The sequence below is a fragment of the Coenobita brevimanus genome, chromosome 5 (genome assembly GCF_032717465.1).
Source record: "Coenobita brevimanus isolate Jiangsu-jjx chromosome 5, ASM3271746v2, whole genome shotgun sequence".
Taxonomy (NCBI): Eukaryota; Metazoa; Arthropoda; class Malacostraca; order Decapoda; family Coenobitidae; genus Coenobita; species Coenobita brevimanus.
The window spans coordinates 37,584,940-37,606,696 of record NC_136958.1 but is presented as its reverse complement, the minus strand read 5'-3'; positions in this window follow the sequence as shown (position 1 = coordinate 37,606,696).

Genomic DNA, 21,757 nt, shown 5'->3' with positions numbered 1-21,757 from the left:
CCGCCCCCCAGACTTTCCAATGCTGCTTGGAGGTCATCAGCTCTCCCTTGTCACCATCCACCAGTATCTGGGGGTCTGGCTACATGAGGGACTCACCTTTGCTTGCCACATTCGGTACCTGAGGGAACGTGCTTCTACCCGCATGGCTGCTCTTCGATACCTCTCCAGGCGGAGTTTGGGGGCATCGTTTTCTGTCCTCCGGACCTTTTATATTCACGCCATCTGATCTCTGGTGGACTACAGCGCCATCTGTCTGACTGGACTTGCTCCACCAGTATCTAGATCTCTGGGGGTCATCCAGAACGATGCACTCTGTGTCATGCTGGGCGCTCCACGTTGGACCCAGCTCATTAATCTGCGAAAGGAGGGTGGTTTGCCATCTCTGGCACATTGTATTGCACTGCGAGTGGTGATCATCACTCTCCAGCTGGTGCAGTGCCGGCCCAACCTGCCTGTCTCGGCCCTCTTAAAACGCCTTATGTGCCGACCACCTGCGCAGGCCCCTCAACGTGACTGGGTCCGCAATACGGCTGCTATCATTCATGGGTTGGGAGTTGCTGCGAGCCTCTGTCACGATCCTGACTCCCCCTTTCCTGGATATGCTGATCCACCACCATGGGATCCCCTCTTTTTCACATTCTCGGTCCCTCAGAGGCTAAACCTCACTCCTCCATTCTGGCACTCCTCCGTCAGGAGGGTCTAAGTAGAGTAGCGACTCTGGCTTTACCGGACTCGGTCATCTATTTTACTGATGGCTCAGTTTCTTCTGATGGTGCTGCTGGAACAGCCTTTGTCTCTGGGCAACTGATGGAATCTTGGCGACTCTCCCAGGGTGTCTCTGCATTCCAAGCGGAGCTTGCTGCCATCTTGGGTGCTTTGCGCCATGCTCATCACCATCATCACCATCGAGTCATAATTCACACTGATTCTCTTTCCTCCCTTCAGAGACTACGCTCTTTCTCACTTTGGGACAACATCTTTCTTCTGACGGGGATCCATACATTTGCATCCCTTCTTGTCCGCAGGGGCGCAACTATCATCCTTCACTGGCTCCCTGGACATGTTGGTATCGGTGGCAATGAGCTTGGGGATGATGCAGCACGCTCAGCTTGCTCTTTCCCTGACGTCACATTCCCACTGCGCCTCGGCCCCTCGCACCTCATCCGCACTCTAACTGCTACCATCGGCAGGCTGTCTCTAGAGGACCATCGGCTTTGGGTCACGGAGGGCTCTCGCTCTGCTACATGGTATGCCACCACCACTTCCTATTCTCTGCTGTTACCCTCCCCAAGTATACCTAATTACCTTGTAGTGAGGCTCCGGTGCTTGCGTCTGGGGTTTCCCTGCTATAAACAGATTGTTGGTGCAGAGCCAGACCCGTGCACCCATTGTCTAGCCAGATCTGAGGAGCCACTCTTTCATTATCTGCTTCACTGCCCTGTCACTACCATGCTCAGGTCTCACCTCGACACAGCCCTGGCACGGTCTGGGGATGAATTTATGGATGCTGCTGGCATTGTTGCCCGTGCTCCTTTCAACATTCTACTCCGCAAGGTCAGGGACTATCCTCCCCCTCGCTAATTCAAGTTCGCGCGAGTCATGCGCATCTCTGACGGGTTCTCTTATTTGCCCGTGTCCCCACTTATGTTGTGGGGCAAATATCCAAACAACATCAAGCGCCACAAAGTACAGCCCAGTAAGTCTAAAGTCAGCAGTATACAACAATGTGTAAAAAAAAAAAAAAAGAGAGAGAGAGAGAGAGAAACTGGAGGTCCCCCCTAAGGGGGAAATCACACCAGCCTCGAGCCAATACAAATCTAGGGTGGCTCGGAATATAACCTTGACTTTGATCTACTTTCACCAATTTCGAACTCGTCCTAGATTTTCATCCCTACTGCACACGTATAAAATTTTGTGATGATATCTTGAACAGGTACAAATTTATCGTGCTAACAGACACAGAGACACACAGACAGACAGGCAAACCGAAAACAATATCAGCTTCGCTATCGCTGCTGGTAATCATTATTGTGCTCCTTAATAAGCATAATCTTATAACAATCAGCTCGGGTTTCGTAATAACAGAGCATGCCTCAAAAATTTGCTTGAATGTTTTAGAAACGTATGAAAATATGACAAAGGTGACAAGAAAATTCCTCTGAATGTCACCTACCTAGATTACCAGAAATTTCATAACGTCCTCCATCTAAGACAACTAGAAAAAAAAAAAAAGCTCATGGACGCTCTAACAAATTATGATCATGGACTGGTGATTCGTTAATGAATCGCAAGCACCGTGTTGTGATAAATGACGAATCATTAGATTGGCTAGCTGTAACAAGAGGAGTTCGTCAAGGGTCAGATCTTTTCCCTATTTATATCAAAGCTCTAGTAAATGAACTCGTTTCCATGGCAGCGAAATTTGAAGATTACACGAAGATTGAAGATTAAGTAAATAAAAAAGCAGACTGTGAATCCCTACAAAGCGACAGGGATAAGTTAATAAACTCGAGTGAAAAATGGCTGATGAATTTTAATATAAAAAAGTAAGGTAATGTTCTTTGGCGACAGAAACATTAAGCAGGAATATCGCATGTTCAATACCTTACTGACAGGAGTAAAGAAAGAGAAGGATTTAGAAGCTATTACCAGTTACGGCCCCAGAAACTCTAAACAGTGTATAGCAGCCAGTAGCAAGGCAATCAAAATGCACGGTTTCATTACGAGAAACTTTTATCAAAAAACGCCCGACTTGATTTCTAAGCTTCATACATCATTAAATGAACCACACCCACTGTGCAGCAGTGGTCCCCGAATCTAATTATGGACGAAGATGACTCGAGAGAGTGCAACGCAGAGCCACGATAATGATCCCATCGCTGCGAAATTTATCCAACAAAGAACGACTTAGGAAACTGAATTTCTTTTCTCTAAAAAAGCGACGACTTCAGGGGAGATCTGATTCAAGTATAGTTCTTAATAAATTTGACGATGTTAAAATATGTTAACTTGCTCAAAATACATTATGATGCTGTTCCTATAAACATTGGAATGAAGCTCAAAAGCATGAGATGTAATACAATTGCAGGGGAAAAAATATATAATATTCACATAGTTGAACAATGGAATAGGCTAATAGCAATAACTGTTTGTGCAAAAACTATTGATACATTTAAAAGTCGGCAAGACAAATATCTTGAGACTATGCTATAGCTGAGTAATTCCAGGTCGAAGTGTATGCCGACGACTGTGAGACGTTTGCTTAATAACGAGAACGTGAGGCGACTGAGTTTGCTTTTTTGTAATATCAGATCTGTAAGTAGATAATCCATATCGCACAATCGCTCCTTTTCTGCCTCTTCTATGAACTTTTCATGCTTGTTCTTCTGTCAAGCATAGCGTTTTTTTGTTTTTCCCCACCCGGTTTTAAAGGATGGTGTTGTGGGTGAGGGCGAGCTCTCCTCATTTCTTTTTCTATCCGTTGGTTGTATCGTCGAGGAAGTTGAATTTTTTCTAACAGATAAACTCGTCATGGGATAAGAAGTCTCCTGTTATCTCAATATAATCCCCTGTAGTCCTATGTAGTCCCTACTCCTGCTCCCTTATCCGCCCCTCCCCTTCCTCGCCTCACCCACACGCTGAAGGCCGTAGGAACCGCAACAAGTGACAGCCTTCTCGTTTTCAGGGCTGACCTCCGTCATTACCTCTGATTACATTAATTACATTGAGCATCAACCTGACACGAGCGTTGCATGAAATGACCTTGATTAATGACCTTGCTTCATGACTCTCGTCTGCTGACTGGAGAGGACAATCGCTGATCAGAACAGCTGCTAACTGCTTCTCTGCGAGGACGGTGGATTTTTACGAGTATCTGGCGGAACTTAATCACTCATGCAGTTAGAGAGTGTGGTTGCGTGAAATTCAGTGAGACTTGGTTGTTAGGTTTTAATTAGTCTCCTTGGTTAATTGACAGGTCAAAGCTTCAGTCTGACTACATCAAAGAAAAGCTAAAAAAAAAAAAAAAAGTTAGGATCTTTATAAGATCCGAGTGAACGAGCTACAGTAAATGGGTTAGGGTGCGGCTATTAAGATGTATTCTGGACGAGGCTCAAGGCCACATTTGCTTGATAAATTGAACGCCATTGATTTCAAACGACGGGGAAGAGAAACACTGATAACTCCTTCAAAGAAAACGAGAAGCCGTAACTCAGCATAAGCCACAATGTGAGGGGAGCCTGGTAGTGCAGAGATAGCATCTCCAACTCGCAACCGGCAGATCTGTGTTCAGTCCTCGGGTTGGTCAGATCGTTGAACAAAGTTTGTTTCCTTTAGTCTCTGTTCTTTCAGCAGTACAATCGGGGATCTGGATGTAAATTAAATGATTGCGTGACGAATTACAGGTTAAGCTTGAAATAGAGTAAAAACTAGTTGCCTACCCTCATGTCACACGTGTATTCAACAGCCATTAATAATAAACCTTCTCCTCCTCCTCCTGCAACATATGAAGCAAGTAGATTAGACAATCGCTCTAAGAAGGTACGGGTCTGATTCACAGTTACGTTCAGTTTCTCCCGTAAGTTTTCTTGCTTCGAGAAAACACATGATATATTAATTGCAACGTCACCTTATCCTTCCTGGATAAAGTTTAGAAGTTTTCCGTCTGTATTAAAACTAGGCATTCTACAGTACTCATTTTCACAGGACACGTTCTCACGGCCTCCCCCCATCCTCAACCACAATTCCAGCTCATCCCGCCCACTTCTTTTTCCTCGAAGCCCATTTCTTCAGCCTACTGATACTTTCTAAATCTGAGGAAATTCTGAAATACTTGTAAACTTTCACGATACTTAAATCAGTAATCTTACAACATCTTTTTTAACAATGTATATTATCCTGATCTAGTCAGCCTTCCCGCTAACATTCAGACACATGCCATCCTTTCCATTGTTCACCACGCCCACATCTCCACCCCCATCTGACTTTGCACGGTGGCATCGACACAGCCCGGTGGCTCCATTGCCTACTTATACAAACGCCATCAGCTCTCTCCCTATCCCCCGAAAAGAGGATGATGGACTGCAGGATACGGGTAACTTTTGTCTGTAGGTCACTGGCTAATCGTTTCAGATGACCCTGGTGCCACAGCAACAGCAACACCTTGGCGCGACGCAGGTTAAGCAGCCAACGAAACCCCTCATTACAGAAAAAAATGAGTCGTTGAAAGATTCAACATTTTCCTCTTCTTGTTATTCCTTGGTAAACAAATTATATTTAGTCAGAGGATGAATCCTGTGTGTGTTTGTATACAATATATATTGTATACCAATATAACAGGGCGGAGGAGCTGCCAGTTATACAAGTGTTCTTTGCTCCCTTTCATATCCTCCGAAAAAAAGATGTTGGACTGCAGAGGAAAAGGAGTATTCGATCTGCAGTCCAATGGGTTCATATTCAGATGAACCAAGGATATTATACCTATTAGTATTACTGGTAGGCCTACTACAATACTACTACTACTACTACTACTACTACTGCTACTACTACTACTATTAATGTCTTGACTACTTCGTTTCGGCTGTGTCTACCCTTTTCGAATATAAAACGTGCCTAGTCTGGAAGCGTCAAGAATAAAATTGAAACAGAGATAGTCTTAGAGAAGGGGTTCAGTGTTGGAAGCACGGTATCCTAGCAGCGGTATTCCCACTGAGCGACCCGACAATGAAGCCAACGATCCCGAGGCCACATAAATATATCTTCCCACCGCCATCCTCTAGCCTGCAGGAATAGAAAACCACGAACAAATCGTAAATGTCAAAAAGGTGCAAGTCTTACCGGGGATTCGCGCAATATTTTTAGAGAATGAAAAGAGGAGTGAAGAAGCAGAGGCAGTGGTGATGAAGAGAGAGCCACACCACCAGGTCTTGCTCTATTCATAATCCTCGTTCTCCCTCACTGGTGTATCATTAATGCCAGCATTCATATTATAAAGGGAGGGAATTCACGATTCATCTTGGCCGGGGTGACAGCATTTTATAATGAATGATTTTGAAATTAATAATAAAAATGAACATTTCATTTACGAAAGAATTGAGGGGGGTCCACACACGGTGACACTGATATAACCTGGCAGCTTTTCTGTTCATTGTACATACGTAACTGAAGTTCGCTGCTCAGTCGTACAAACGTCACTCAACTCACACCCTACCCCAGGAAAGGAGGATGGTGGACTGGAGAACTAGGGAAATTCAGTTTTCAGTTAATGAAGTTCACGTTCAGATGAGCCTGGGGTCAAACCAACAACAACATCAACAACAACGACTTGCATCTGCAAGAACTGAAATACTTGTATATCAAATCCGCTGAATCAAACGCTCAAGCAGATCAGAAATCCCAAAGCCGTATCAGACTTTTACACAGCCTCTACCCCATGCGCTTCCTAGCATCATAGTGGACAGTAACACACACACACACACACACACACACACACACACACACACACACACACACACACACACACACACACGTCTATCCCATACCTGAAAAATAGTCTCCGGCAGCCATTTATCAGATGCATTTGTCTGCACACATCACTATATCATTTTACACACATTCATCCACATTACGACCACCCATAATGCTATACACAGCTGCAGACAGCAATATCAAGTTAGGTCCTTACGATATATAACGAAACATTCGAAACCCTATTTGGCAATCTTTCGAACTTTTTTTTTTCCAGAATACTATCTACGTGTGTCATAAATGTCCGACTGGACAGTGGGTCGATATTATTGTAGGCAGCTGTATATATAATTCAACATTCGTCCCCGATGGCTTTTTTTCAGTCAGTCTTGGATATATTAGTTGTGGCCACATCTGTGAGTTCCAGGAAGTTCAATCACTGTTAAGTCTTGTGACACTCCCATTTGTGCAGGCTATACATAAAGGAATTTTCTGGGCACTTTATGTATGGAAGTGCGGTCTGTTGCCCTTTCTCTTCACTGTATGATTGTCATTTATCAATCTGTTTACCTGTCAACTTACTTACCTGCCCATGTATCTATCTTTCGAGTTACAGTATTAATCTATTTTACCTATCTTCTATGTATATTATATATATATATATATATATATATATATATATATATATATATATATATATATATATATATATATCGGAATATATAAATAATCAAAGTTCAAATGAAATAGAGGAATCGAAGAGAAGGACAGGAGGAAGTAGTTCATACAAGAAGAGTGGAAAGGTTGCAAGACATGGAAAAAGGGCAGCATACTGTATAAGAGAGAACTGGAGGAGCGAATGGGTAAATATAGATTGGAGCAGATGGGGGACGTGGAAGGTGTGTGCAAGATATTCACAGAAGAAATCTGTGCAGCATGTGAGAGTGAAGAGTAGACGAATAGGGGTGCAAGGAACAACATGGTTGAATGAAGAGGTGAGACAGGCTGTGGCACAAAAGATGAACGCATATAGTGGGTGGATTTGAAACAGGGGTGTGGAAGACAGGAGAGAGTTGTATTAAGAGAGGAAGAGAGAGGTGAAAAGATTAGTAAGAAGGAGTAAGAAGAGAGTGGATGAGGAATTTGGAAGGAATCTGAGTGTAAAGTGGAGGAAATGTAAGAAAATGTTCTGGAAAGAGGTAAAGAGAGTTAGACAGGGTGTCAAAGAAGTTAGTCGGGAGTGAAAGATAAAATGGCAAATTACTAGTGGAGAAGTGAGAAAAAGTGAGCAGATAGAGATAACACTCTAAGGAATTGTTGAACATAGAGAATTAATGTAATGCTTGCATAAGCGGCTGGGAAATGGCTGGGAGACAAAGGGTTGTGAGAAGAAGGGAAGAAATCCGTAGGATGGAAGATGTGGAAGCAATGAAGAAAGTCAAAATGGGGAAAGCCCCAGGAATTGACGGAGCGTGTGGTGAAATGCTGAAGCATGGGGCACAGATAGCAGTAGAATGGATGTGGAAGATGTGCAGATTGGCCTGGAAGGAAGATAAGAGTCCCAAAGGATTGGAAGTCAGGTATAATTATTCTCCTGTACAAAGGATCAATGGAAAGAAGTGTGTGGTAATCATATGGACGTTTGTCTTTCTAGTGCCATAGGAAAAGTATATGGTAGGATACTTATTGACAGAGTTAGGGAAATAACAGAGGAATTAGTTGGAGAAGAACAGGGAGGTTTTAGGAACGGAAGAGGTTGTGTAGATCAGATATTCATTCTGAGGTCTTTAGTGGAAGATCTTCTAGAGAAGAGAAAGAAGTTGTATGTGGCCTTCGTGGATTTGGAGAGAGCATGTGACGGGGTGGGTAGACAAGGATTGTGGAAGTATTAAGAATATATAGAGTAAATGGGAAGTTGAATGCCATGAAGAGTATACATGAGGGTGCTAAGGCTGCAGTGCATGTGTATAATGAAGTGAGTGAATTTTTGTATATGAAGGTTGGATAGAAACGGGATTGTGCCATGTCTCCATAGTTTTTCAGTCTGTATATGGATGGGGTTATAAAAGAGATACATGGTAAGGCAGTGGATGTTGGAGCGGCCCTAATGAGAGAGGGCAGTATCTGGAAACTCCCTGTACTGTTATTTGCAGATGAAACCGTGCTGTTGAGTGAAGACGAAGCGGAGCTGCAGGGCTTCGTGGATGAGTTTGGGAGAGTGTGTAAGAAACGGAATCTAAAGGTGAATGTAGAGAATAGTAAAGTTATAGTCTTTGAGAGAAGTGAAGTCAGTGAATGTAGGTTGGGTTACGAGGAAATGGAAAATGTGAGTGCATTTAAGTTCATGGGGAGTGAGTTAAGTAAGGATAGAAATTTAGAGGGTGAAGTGCTTGAAAGGATACAACAAGGAAGAATGGTTGCTGATTCTTTGAATGCATTGATAAAAAATAGGTAAGTGAAAAAGTTTCTTCATGACAGTATTGTGATACCAACTCTAACGTATGGAAGTGAAGCTTGGACCTTGTTGGAGTGACACAAATCAAGAGTGAGAGCAGTGGAAGTGAGTTATTTGAGAGGAGCATGTGGAATCACATGGAAAGACAGACTGACACGTGAGGAACTGAAGGAGCGTTGTGGCGTGGATGTCGACATGATAGGAAGCGTTTGGAGAAACACACTGAGGTGGTTTGGCTACGTGGAGAGGATGGAAAGCGGGAGGCTGACGAGGAGAATGTATGTGTGTGAGGTGGAGTGGGGGGAAGGTCAAGGATGAGATGAAGGGATGGAAAGGAGAGATATATGAGAGAGGAGGATCAGTCACGAGTACGTTTCCATCGGTCAGGGTTGTCAAGTGTGGCATACGAGTAATTATGCCCGTTTGGCTTATTTCGGAAACGGTTGGTATGAAAACGTCTTTTCCATATGCCAGGTACCGACTGGCTCTCTCTCTCTCTCTCTCTCTCTCTCTCTCTCTCTCTATTAGAATTTGTATGTATTTAAAATGTATTTAAATCTAACTTGTATTTAGTATTTAGTATTTAAATAAATTCATAAAATGTGTTTATTTTTAGTATTTAAATACATTTCTCCTAAATATTTAGTGTTTAGTATTAAAATACATTTAATTTAGTTAGTGCCCATCTCTCTCTCTCTCTCTCTCTCTCTCTCTCTCTCTCTCGAGAGAGAGAGAGAGAGAGAGAGAGAGAGAGTTATAATATGCGTGTGTAATAATAAAAATAATAATAATGTGAGAATAAGAGTAATTCACAGCTTATTAAAGGCAAGGTAGGCCTAAGGCTGAAAACATACGAGTACATACACAGTTGAGTTGTAACATTAGTTAAATGACGTGTATTGCCTTAAAGAAAATGTAACAGCCAAATTTACAGAGAAAGTGACAGAAACTAGGTTTCAATCAATCATTCAATCATTCCTGTGGCACCCTCTGGGATGCATAGGGCCTCGATGAACTCACACCACCACATCCTATCTTGTGCTAACTCCTCAAGATCTCCCCAACACTCATCTCCAGCTTCCCGTCTCATTGTCCTCACCCACGTCTCTTTTGGCCTTCCTCTACCTCTACTACCAGGTGCCACCCACCCTGGTGTACCTCGTACTATTCCCTGTCTCCTATACACATGTCCTAGCCACTTCCATCGTGAGAATCTAACATATTCATCGATCGGCTGCACTCCCGTTATTTCTCTAATTCTACTATTTGGTATCCTTTCCCACCACTTAACTCCTAATATTCTTCTAAGTGCTTTATTTTCAAACACCAAGAATTTATTTTCCATAGTCACTGTGCTGTACCAAGACTCGTGTCCATAAATTAAGATACTCCTAACCATTACCTTATAAAGTTTGATTTTTGTATGCACAGAGAAATTGTTATTATTCCAAATATTTTTAAGCAGTCCCATTGCCTGATTAGCCTTCTTTAACCTTTCCTCGAATTCAAAGTTCAAAGAACCATCCTTGGCTAAATAAGTACCTAAATATTTAAACCTATCAACTTGCTTTACAACCATACCTCCAATTACACATTCCTGCGCATTTTCCATATTCATATTGATTATTTCAGTTTTTCCACAATTAATAACCAAACCCACCTTGCGACCTTCACTCACCAAACAGTCCAACACTCTCTGCATCTCTTCTGGCCCATCACAAATCAAAACTATATCATCTGCATAATCTAAATCCAAAAGTTTCCTGTTCTCTCTCCAAAGTATACCTGCACCGGTTTCTGTTCCAACACGTTTCATAATGTAATCAATGACCAATATAAATAGTAAAGGCGATAGAACACCACCTTGAATTACTCCGGACTTGACTTCAAACGATCACTCAGACAACCATCAACCATCACTTTACAAAATGTGTCCTCATGCATGTTCATAATGACCCTCACAAACTCCTCTGGTATTCCATAATGTCTCATGATCTTCCCCATAGACTCTCTCGAAACACTATCAAAAGCCTTTTCAAAATCAACAAAACAAAGACTTAACGGTACTCTCATTTCATTAACTTGCTGCATCAAATGCCTAACTATAAAGATCTGATCATTGCAACCACGTCCCATTCTAAAACCAGCCTGTTCATCCCTCAGAATACCCTCAACCACCGGCTCCAACCTATTTAACAACACTCTACTGAAAACTTTCAAAGCTATCGGTGACAAAGAGATTCCCCTCCAATTACCACATTCACTCAGGTCTCCTTTCTTCGGAACTTTAACAATTACACCATTCTTCCAAACTGATGGTAGTAACCCCGTCACCCATATCTTATTGAATAGCTTGGTCAAGATCATTATTAATCTATCCCCCTCCACTTTAAACATTTCCGGAAATAAACCATCCTCCCCTGGTGCCTTATTATTCTTTAACTGTTTTACTGCTTTCTCCACTTCTGCAAGCCTCAACTCTCCTGTTTCTATATTTAAATCTTCCTGAGCAGACGGTATATCCTCTTCTGGTGGTATTGGTCTATTAAGAACTGTCTCAAAATGCTCTTTCCATCTATTTTTAATATCTCCATCTTTGGTCAATAAAATTCCTTCCCTGTCTCTAATTGGTATTTCCTTGCGTTTACCTGCATTACCACTCAGTTCTCTAATCGATTCATATGCTATTCTTTGACTCTGTCCATCATTTTTGTTTATTAGGATTTCAGTCTCTGCAACCTTTTCATCCACACATCTTCTTTTATCTCTCCTAGCTAACCTTCTTACTTCTGAATTCAAACTCCAGTACGCAGCTCTTGCTAATTCAATCTCTCGTTCATCAACGCATTGCATCTCACTCCTCAATTTAGCCTCACCTCTCTTTTTTATCATATCCCACGTTTCCTCTGATATCCATTTCTTTCTCCTGAATCTATGTCTCCTTCCAATCGTACATTCAGCAGTCTCATGCAAAACTTTATTCACATCCTCCCACATCTCATCTACACTTCTCTCCTCCTCTTCCAACGTTTCCAACACCAAAAACCTATTTCTGCATTCTAATCTGAATTCCTTCTTTTCTTCTCCTTCTCTTCTAAGCTTAACAATATCGTATCTACCAACACCAGATTTTTCCTTCTTCTGATTTTTAAGTTTAAACCTTATTTTTGCAATGCTGAGTTGATGGTCACTACCAATATCCGCTCCCCGTTTAACATGAACATCTAGCAGAGAACTTCTATGCCTCCTACTGATAGCGATGTGATCAATCTGATTTTTATATTTTCCACACGGCGACACCCAAGTTGTCTTGTGTATATTGCAATGCTGAAAGAGTGTGCCCCCGATGACTAAGTCATTTGCTAGACAGAAGCTTCCAAACCTCACTCCGTTTTCACTCATCCTACTACCAACTCTCATCTTACCCATACATGCCTCAAATCCCTCATTTGAACAGCCCATTACTGCATTAAAGTCTCCAACGCAGATCAAAACATCATGTCTAGGTACCCTTCCTACTCCTTCTTGCAACTTTTCATAAAATGTGTCTTTCCTTTCATCGAGTGCATCATTAGTAGGTGCATAACACACAAACAGACTGATGTTACCATGATTTGATTTAAACCGTGCGTATAGCAATCGCTCATCTATTGGATCCCACTCACATAAAGCCTTATTTGCTTTACAACCCAGCAACAATCCTACTCCCTGATAATGCATTCCGTCCTGTCGGCCAGATATCAATAAACGTATACCATCCTCCAAATCCAACTTATCGACTCCAGTTAATCTAGTTTCTGTCAGAGCACAAATATCAAGTCCGTAATTTTGAAAAAACTAGGTTTACACACGGAAAAAGAGCAAACACACACACACACACACACACACACACACACACACACACACACACACACACACACACACACACACACACACACTAAACTACATTGGTAAAGATGTTGTTAGCTAGTGTTCGTTGACCATTTGGACAATGGCAGGAACAGGACTATTCCCATAACGATCAGTTTTTGCTCTAATTGGTAGTAGCTTGTCGCTGGTACGGATGGCGTGAGGGTAATCTGGGGCGGGGGGAGGGAGCAGGTTGCGGAGATGAGGGTGTTTCGGGAGTTTGAGTCCAAACTGGCGGAGGTATGCTTGATGGGTGTCTGAGAAGGTTGTTAGGCTGAGAGTCTGAAGCGTGGTATTATAGTAGTCATATACCGGGCCAAGAATTATCTTTGATATATGCTTCTGGACAGACACTAGCCTAATGTTTGCTTCTGCGTTGTAGTAAGACTTGGTTACCATGCCGATAAGGCATATACAAATTCTGGAAATATGACAGAGCGTTAGATGTTGCAGAGTTACACCGTTGGAAGACCAAAGGACTTGAGTCTTCACAAAGCGTAAAGCTTGAATGAGACCGATTGAAGGACAGAAGCTGTGTGTTGGTCCTAGCGTAGTTTGTTGTCCACTGTAATACCGAGAAGCTTAATAATCTGGACCAGTTCATGGGTTGGTCGTTCAGAGTGAGGTAGGGAGGTGCGGTGTGAGCAGTGGCCAGGTTAAACTGTACATCATGATAACAGTCTTATGGTATGGGATGGTGACAAGTTTTTGTCATGACCATTCTATGAGATTGTTAAGATTTTGCTGCAAAATGAGGTAGTCTGGGTCGGAGGTGGTGTTATTGATTGCTATGGTAATGGTTGAATTATCAACATACTTCCATCGTAGGTTGGTGTCGGTGAGGGCATTGTTGATTAAGATAACGAAACAGAGCAGTCCCATCCTGGTCACCTGTGATACACCGCAGGTGCGGGATTGGAAGCTGAAAGTAGCCTCACTGTGACGAACAGCTTGATCTCTCTCGCTCAAGGCGACTCAGGGAATAAGACCCGCTCTGACAACAATCTTCATTGCCTTGTTGACTAGTGTGTGTGTGTGTGTGTGTGGTTAACGACGTCGATTGCCGTCGTGAAGTCAATGAAAGTGGTTGCAGTGGAATTTTTTTTTTTTTCTAAGCTGGTGCAAATTCAGTTTGGCAGGCTGATTAGGAAATGATTGGTGAAAGATGTATTCACGTTGGCAGACTGCTCTGTAACTAGGTTTGGTGTTGTCTTCATAAATCCATTGAGCAATGAAAGCTCCCAAAAAGTAGCCAGGATATGAGAGTGGTCGTCTTAGAGCAGAAGGCCTTGAATGTGGGTGGGTTGGTAACTTTGGGTATGGCAGTGACACAGGATTTTTTCCAAGTAGATGATGGTGGTTTGGACTGCTGAATGGAGGTGCAGATGATGGAGCATAGTGGTTTAAAGACTAGTGGAAGCTCTTTTGGTAGCTTCATTGGTAGATCCAAAAATGTGATTGATGTCTGGATCTTGTAGGTTTGCAACTTTCTGTAAACATCGAGTTCATCAACGACTGGGAGAGGTGCAGAAGCTAGAAGGCAGGCGGGGAGAAGGGTGAGGTCCACTCTGAGAAGGTACTGTAAGACAGAAGCAATGTGAATATTAATGGCTTAGCTGTTTTTAGGATGGTTCGATTGTTGGTACAAGGAAACGAGCATGACCGATTGTTCAGGCCACACATCTCCTTGATTCTTCCATACCATTGCATACATTAGAGTTTTAATTGCTTCTATCTTGCTGAGATAGAATAGTTTCTTTGTCATTCTAATATCGCGGATCACTGTATTGTGCAAAGCCTGATAAAGTATTAGGTTATTGCCTCGATATGTTTGGTTACATTGGTGCATGAGTCATTCGATGCTTAGCGTGATCCAGGGAACATCATTAGTGTGGATCGTAAGGGTATTCTTGGGGAAGAAGTGGTGGTAGCTGGTGGTAAAGGATGAACTGAAATTTTGCCATATCATTTCAACATCGTTAACTGTTGTAGCTTTCGTCCAAGGAATATGAGCAATCCATTCTCCAAAAAGCTGGAAGGATGCTTGGTGTTGTGGTCGGTAGGTTCGGATTATGGTTCTAAGCTCCTAGGATTCTATGGGTCGTAGAGCCAAGAATATGGATGCATACCTTCTGGATCCAAGTGGTGACATGGGCTGTGATGTGATGTGATGTGTGTGTGTGTGTGTGTGTGTGTGTGTGTGTGTGTGTGTTCGTAACATGACCTAATATATCAGTGCTCGTAAGCCTTTAATATCTGGGAAGGGTTCCAGAGGACTGGAAATCAGGTATAATTGTTCCTCTGTACAAAGGAAAAGGGGAGAGAGAAGTATGTGGTAACCATAGGGGTATTTGTCTTCTTAATGTGACTAGTAAAATATATGGTAGAATACTCATTGATAGGGTTAGGCATATGACAGAGGAGCTAGTTGGAAAAGAACAAGGGGGATTTAGGAAGGGAAAAGGGTGTGTAGATCAGATATTTGTTCTAAGATGTTTAGTGGAGAAGTATCTAGAGAAGGGAAGGAAAGTGTATGCTGCCTTCATGGACTTGGAGAAAGCTTATGACAGAATAGATAGGCAAGGTATGTGGAAGGTATTAAGAATATATGGAGTGGAGGGGAAATTGTTGAGTGCTGTGAAGAGTATGTACGAGGGAGCTAGGGCTACGGTGCGAGTGGATGGTGAGCTGAGTGAGTTCTTTGATCTCAATGTGGGACTGAAACAGGGGTGTGTGATGTCTCCATGGCTGTTTAATATAAATATGGATGGGGTTGTAAAGGAGGTGCAAGGTAGGGCAGTGGATGTGGGGGTGGCCCTAATGAATGAGGGTGAGATTTGGAAGCTTCCGGTGTTGCTGTTTGCTGATGATACAGTATTGTTGAGTGAAGATGAATGGGAACTGCAAGGTTTGGTGAATGAATTTGGGACAGTGTGCAGGAGGAGGAAGCTGAAAGTTAATGTAAACAAAAGTAAAGTTATGGTGTCTGAGAGGAATGAAGTCACAGAGTGTGCAGTAAGGTTGGATGGTGAGGATATGGAGAATGTGAGTGCATTCAAGTACTTGGGTAGTGTGATGAGTAAGGATGGAACTTTGGGGGATGAAGTGCGTGAAAGGGTACAGCAGGGAAGAAAGGTTGTTGGTACACTGAAAGCAGTGATGAGAAATAGGGAGGTGAGTATGGAAGTTAAGAAATCGCTGCATGATGGTATTGTGATCCCTACCCTGACGTATGGAAGCGAGGCGTGGACCTTGCAAGAGGGGAACAAGTCAAGAGTGAGAGCAGTGGAAATGAGTTACTTGAGAGGAGCATGTGGAGTGACGTGGAGGGACAGGTTAACAAATGAAGAAGTGAAGGAACGTTGTGTGGTAGATGTGGATGTGGTTGAAAAGATTAGGAGAAATACACTGAGGTGGTTTGGACATGTGGAGAGAATGGAGAATGAAAGACTGACTAAGAGGGTGTATGTAGGTGAGGTGGAGGGAGGGAGAGGGAGGGGTAGACCGAGGATGAGGTGGAGGGATGGAGTTGAGAGGTATATGAGGGAGGGGGGGGTGAGTTGGGGGGAGGGGAGTCAAATGGTGGGTGACAGAGTGACTTGGAGGCGTTTTGTCTGCGGCCACCCTTTGCGGGATTAGGGCGTCGGGCTATAGATAGATAGATAGATAGACAATTAGAGAACTGCAACAAAAAATACCGCCGTCTAACACCTCCTCACTCTCACCTTGACTGCATGTGAACAAGGAATCCAGCTCATTCCAATTTCTGTTTCCCTGGAGTTTTTCGTTTGGTCCAAATGTCTAACCTTTTCCAAGTCTGCTGTAAAAGAACTTTCACTCACCACCACCTCCTGAATAATGTCAGAATAAATAATCCAATTTTTAATGTTGTAATTTTCAGTTTATGGTGAGTGTACTTTTACCCTTGGACACTGTAGTCACTCTCAGCTGAGTAAAATCGTCTGATGTCAGTTGCAATAGAGTAGTGAAATTGTCCCAGTCATTAGACCGTTCATGATATAAGTATAAACAGTAGTGACGTTGTCCCAGTCATTAGACCGTTCATGATATAACTATAAACACTGTTAGTCGTCTATATTTACCCTCAGCATAATAAAAGAATTTGGCATTAACTGAAATACATACAGTGTACAGTATAGTGGTGCCGACCATGAAAGGCTGAAGGTGGTAGTGTTAACATTCTCAGGCATCCGTGACTCCTTCTCGGCTTAATAAAGTCGCTTAGTGCTAGCAATAACAACCTACGCTACAGCACTAGTGTATTTTCCGGGAGTGGTGATGGTGAAAGTATTTACATCCCAAAACACCCATGACTCACACTAGGCTTAACGAAACCGTCTGGTGTTATCTGGAATAGTGCAATGGAAAAGAAGACCTCAGGTGAGGGTTAAGCTCTTCACTCCGATGATGGATTTCATATTGCGTTACTGTTCCCGCCAGAGTGTTTTATTTACCTTTGGAGAGGTTTTGGTGACTGAAATAGTCCGATACAGCCTTCATTATCCTTATTACTACCAGCATGATATCTGAAGCACAATAACATCGTCTGGTGGTAGAAAGAACAAAATAAAAATAAGTTATCGGACCGATGGGATTAACGACCTCTCAACATACACAGTTTATTATCTTTTCGTTTCCTTTATTTGAGCTTTTAGTCTGATATTCATGTTCCAGTGATGTTTTTCATTTCTGTCAAAGTCATAATATTCGCTGAGATTTTGCTTACGCTCTCAAACTACCGGTATATAGATTTCAATTTTCTTTTAACAATCTTCGCTTTCCTTTCACGTTTGATACTTCATTTATTCAAAAATATTTTTTAGTTGTGCTAATTTTTTTGCATCATCATCAATCATCATCATCATCATTTTTATCGTTATCAACGTCACCATAATCACACCATCACAAGCACCACCGCCACCACTAATACCATCACTGCACCCAACATGATCATCATCACCATCAACATCCCGACCCCAGTTCCCACCTAATAGGAGGAGGTGAGGTAAGATCCACAAAAAAAGAAACAGAAGACACAACAGTGGGAAAACCGAAAATTGACTTCTTTGAGAAATTGTCTTTCCTCGTATATATTTTTCCCGATATTAACTTTTACAATAAAATGACCTCTGTTCTTCCGCTGTAGATGAAGTCCGTATTATATATGAATAACTGCACAATTCTTGTTACTGTCAAGATACTAACTTATCGAGAGAGAGAGAGAGAGAGAGAGAGAGAGAGAGAGAGAGAGAGAGACCATTATTACCTCAGTAAGATATATTCAGCATAGGCACGACCCTTTGGAACCCCTTTAATCCGGTACTTTATTTCACGTTTTATCCTGCCACCAGCTGACTACTTTTTTCAACTTCTAAGAGGTGAACAGCGATGGAAGGGGTAACTATCTATCTATCTATCTATTACCAGACGCCTCAGTCCCGCTTGGGGTGGCCACAAACAAATCGCCTCCAAGTCGCCCTGTCCCCCGCCATTTCACTCCCCTGCTCCCAACTCACACACCCCTCTCTCATATACCTCTCCACCCCATCCCTCCATCTCATCCTCGGCCTGCCCCTCCCTCTTTCCCCCTCCACCTCACTCACATACACTCTCTTCGTCAGTCTTTCACCCTCCATCCTCTCCACATGGCCAAACCACCTCAGTATGTTCCTCATAACGCTTCCTATCACATCCACATCAACACCACAACGCTCCTTTATATCCTCATTCGTCAGCCTGTCTCTCCATGTGACTCCACAGGCTCCTCTTAAATAACTCATTTCCACTGCTCTCACTCTTGACTTGTGTCCTTCCAACATTCGTCCAAGCTTCACTTCCGTACGTTAGAGTTGGTATCACAATACTGTCATGTAGTAACTTTTTCACTTCCATGCTCACTTCCCTGTTTCTTATCACTGCTTTCAAAGAACCAGCAACCTTTCTTCCCTGCTGTACCCTTTCAAGCACTTCACCCTCCAAACCTCCATCCTTACTCATCACACTACCCAAGTACTTAAACGTACTCACATTTTCCAATTCCTCACCATCCAACCTCGCTGTACATTCACTGACTTCACCTCTCTCAAAGACCATCACTTTACTCTTCCCTACATTCACCTTTAGATTCCGTTTCTTACACACTCTCCCAAACTCATCCACCAAGCCTTGCAGCTCCCCTTCGTCTTCACTCAACAACACAGCATCATCTGCAAACAACAGCACAGGGAGTTTCCAAACACTATCCTCTCTCACCAGGGCCACTCCAACATCCACAACCCTACCTTGTACCTCTTTTATTACCCCATCCATGTACAGATTGAACAACCATGGAGACATGACACATCCCTGTTTCAACCCAACTTTCAAAGAGAAAAATTCACTTAGTTCACCATCCACACGCACTGCAGCCTTCGCACTATCGTACATACTCTTCACAGCATTCAACAACTTCCCATCTACTCCATATATTCTTAACACTTTCCACAATCCTAGTCTATCCACCCTGTCATATGCTTTCTCCAAATCCATGAAAGCCGCATACAACTTCTTTCCCTTCTCTAGAAACTTTTCCACTAAAGATCTGAGAATGAATATCTGATCCACACAACCTTTTCCCTTCCTAAAGCCTCCCTGTTCTTCTCCAACTAATTCCTCTGTTCTTTCTCTAACTCTGTCAATAAGTATCCTACCATACACTTTTCCTATTATACTAAGAAGACAAATGCCCCTATGATTACCACACACTTCTTTTTCCCCTTTTCCTTTGTACAAGGGAATAATTATACCTGACTTCCAATCCTCCGGGACTCTACCTTCCTCCCAGGCCAATCTGCACATCTTCCACATCCATTCTACTACTATCTCTCCCCCATGCTTCAGCATTTCACCACACACTCCATCAATTCCTGGGGCTTTCCCTGATTTAACTTTCTTCATTGCTTCCACAACTTCTATCCTACTGATTTCTTCCTGTCTTCTCACCTCCCTCCTTCTCCCAGCCATTCCCCAGCCACTTATACTCGCATTACTTCCATCCTCCACGTTCAACAATTCCTTAAAGTGTTCTCTCCATCTGCTCACTTTTTCTCCCTTCTCCACTAGTAATCTACCATTTTTATCTTTCACTCCCCTGCTAACTTCACTTCCACCCTGTCTTACTCTTTTCACCTCTCTCCAGAACATTTTCTTACAGTCCCTCCACTTTACACTCAAATTCCTTCCAAATTCCTCATCCACTCTCTTCTTACTCTCTCTTACTAATCTTTTCACCTCTCTCTTTCTTTCTACATAGAACCATATATATTCTCTCCATTTCCAGAAGTCTCTCCTGATGTGAATAAAAGCTTCTGAAGAGATTTCAACTTTAAAAAATACATCATCGTTGTGAAAGATACAAAACAGAAATTCCTGTATCTTATGCATTGCGCCGATGTCTGTATTTAGTTTATTCTTACTATCTGCACGCGATTTTATTCAACCTTCCTAAAGGCTCTTGTACCAGAAACATAAATACCTCACAACAGTTGAACGTGTTTATCCGGTTCAACTTTTTCATGCTGGGGAAAATTCTAGTATATTATTCCAGCTAATGTCAGGATGTGCATTTTCAACTCAATAGGTCAATGGAGCCCGACAGCGAAAACAGGAGTCATAACACTGAAATTATTCTAACAGTCTCCATGAATTCCTTCAGAGTCAGGACGTCTTATACTGGGTGGTCCGTATACTACTTCCCCGTAATCACTTCAGTCCAGTGACGTATTTTTGCCTACGTCGCATGAAGCCAGGTAAATGAAGGCAATGCGAGCTTGTCTTGTTCTTAATAGAGAAAACTTTGAAATAAACTTTCATTACATCAAAACATGAATTTTACACTATCCATTTTCGCAGGGTATACTTTCTGAACTCTCCTCTTTAACTCTTCGAGGATATTTTGAGCTAAACCTTCACTAAACTCTAATAAACAAGAATACCCATTTAAAGTATATGCGTTCTTGTTCAAGCCCCATCAGGCACCAAATTTCCAGTCTATTTCACCCATTTATTTACTTATTACCCCCATTCCTTTACCTCCTCCCTCATACCAGTTTCATGGCGCGACGCATATCATATGTGCAACGGACAAGCTTGTTATATTTTATTCCTGTTACCAACAGACGATATCATTCAGCATAGGACAGACTTCTAATAGTTACATAGTTAATGAATGCCAGAACTCCACAATTTATAAATGGCTTTCCATGCCCAGAAAAAAAATTGTCTGGAGCCGCAAGACAAGAATATAATACAGGGACTGGGCAGAAGTGGTCGCTTCGTCAGGAGGCTCCTTGTCTGTTGCGAGGTTGACTCGCTGTGTTGGTGTGAGAAAGGCAGATGTTTTGGCTCTCTCTGGAAAATAGGCTATAGCCTTTCTATTTCAATTTGTCCTTAAATTGACATGTTTCTATCTTAAATGCTGATCTGTAGCAGGAGACAAGCACAGGGTCATACTTATAGTCAGGAGGATGATTCACGGCCGCGGTATTATTCTCTTTTGCCTATGAGCCACGTGAAGTATGATGCAAAATGAAGAAAGTCTGGGTGAAGTTAATGTGAATGAACTATAATAATCAACCATCCAATCAATGGACGTAAAATAGGAGATATTCTTAAACATAAAAATAGTTATGGGAAACAGAAAATGATGCGGAGTAGGCACTATTAACTCTGGCTGAGCTCTCCTTGCAACACGCGAGAAATCGTTGACGAGGTTTGTGTAATATTCAAACAATTTTACATAATCAGATGTCACCCCAGTTTCAGTAAAACAAACATTTGCTCGTCCCAGGACAACAGTCTCTGCATTATTCCTCTCCATATCATTTTGAGCAAATAACATTCAACAGCTGATAATATGAGGTTACGGTC